We start from the raw sequence: 578 nt of genomic DNA, 5'->3' as shown, positions 1-578 counted from the left end.
CTTACAGTTTTTCTCAGTTGCTTTGGCCAACGAAACAAAGGCAGTTGTTAGAGAGTATAAAATCCAGAGAGACTCTTTAGCTCCACTATGTGGACCAGCTAGTCTCTAACTGTGTCTCTCTGCTGTTTGGTGCTGGTACTGGACAGGGAACTTGTTAGAACTTGTTATCAGAAAACAGTTACCTAAACTCCATTGTAGTAGTGGTGATCATTTTCAGAAACCATGATGTCTATTCTTTCCAGCAGAGCTAGTATCTCTCTTTCATCCATCATACTTCTTGTACATGTGTGGAATCTTTTTTCAACTAAACAGCTGTTTGCTCTCAGGTTTGTCAGGGCACTTTCACATGTTTCACCTGACTTATGAGTCACAACTGTCATTACATAATCAAGTGATCCTTTCCCAAAAGCTTTTTCTCACCACTGCAGTCCTGAACTGTAATGGTTGTTATGCCGACCATTTGGTAACAGAAAGAGAAATGCATGAATTTCCTGATTCAGTGAGAATTTATCAATGTTTTGTAGACCAAGCATGTTAATGACAGAGATGTGTCGACCACACAAATCATACAGTCTGGT

General features: G+C 39.8%; 1 protein-coding gene across 1 annotated transcript in view; it reads right to left on the bottom strand.

Moving 5' to 3' along the window:
- Positions 1-578, bottom strand: part of LOC116702436 (interferon-induced very large GTPase 1) — a 12,514-nt gene that overhangs the window by 10,136 nt on the left and 1,800 nt on the right. The window lies entirely within an intron of this gene.

The sequence above is a fragment of the Etheostoma spectabile genome, chromosome 15 (assembly GCF_008692095.1).
Source record: "Etheostoma spectabile isolate EspeVRDwgs_2016 chromosome 15, UIUC_Espe_1.0, whole genome shotgun sequence".
NCBI classification, from domain to species: Eukaryota; Metazoa; Chordata; class Actinopteri; order Perciformes; family Percidae; genus Etheostoma; species Etheostoma spectabile.
This window is presented reverse-complemented; position numbering and strand designations above follow the sequence as displayed.